Source organism: Capsicum annuum, unplaced genomic scaffold (genome assembly GCF_002878395.1).
Source record: "Capsicum annuum cultivar UCD-10X-F1 unplaced genomic scaffold, UCD10Xv1.1 ctg53107, whole genome shotgun sequence".
Lineage (NCBI taxonomy): Eukaryota > Viridiplantae > Streptophyta > Magnoliopsida > Solanales > Solanaceae > Capsicum > Capsicum annuum.
Window position 1 is genome coordinate 1 of NW_025861194.1, and position 579 is coordinate 579.

General features: G+C 41.1%; 1 non-coding gene across 1 annotated transcript; it reads right to left on the reverse strand.

The window, feature by feature from the left end:
• Positions 1 to 272: 272 nt before the first annotated feature.
• On the reverse strand, positions 273 to 346 carry TRNAM-CAU. Its single transcript has one exon. It is a non-coding gene; the product is annotated as a tRNA-Met (tRNA).
• Between the last annotated feature and the right edge of the window lie 233 nt (positions 347 to 579).

Here is a 579-nt window from a genome sequence, read left to right on the forward strand (position 1 = left end):
ACATTAGAAAGAATAAAAGAGGAATAGAAGGCAATGAAGTGGGAAAACAATTGAATAAAAAAGTAAGAGCAAACTTACGAACTGCAGTTCTGCTTTCTAGGGATTCAAGCTTGCAAGATGCCTTATCATTCTGACTCAAGAGTCAAACTTTGGACACAGGTGCGAGTTTTGACCCTACGTTTTCTTTTGCCTTCCACCCCCAAAAGGCGAAAGGCGGGAATTAATTACTAGTTACCAGAGTGAACCCGGCTATTGTTTGGAAAAACAAGATGTTGCGGAGACAGGATTTGAACCCGTGACCTCAAGGTTATGAGCCTTGCGAGCTACCAAACTGCTCTACCCCGCGCCGAAGATAAGAACTGAAAACTAATAGATAAACAAGGATAAAATGTGCCCCTCCACCCTATCTGTACAAATAGAATAGCCCATTTATATAGAATGGTAAAGGGGCTTCTATGATCACCGACCATAGAAATAGAAATAAAGCATTAATCCTTACCAACTTGATCTTGTTGCTCCTGGCAACAAACATGCATGAACCATTTCACGAAGTATGTGTCCAGATAGTCCAAAATCTCG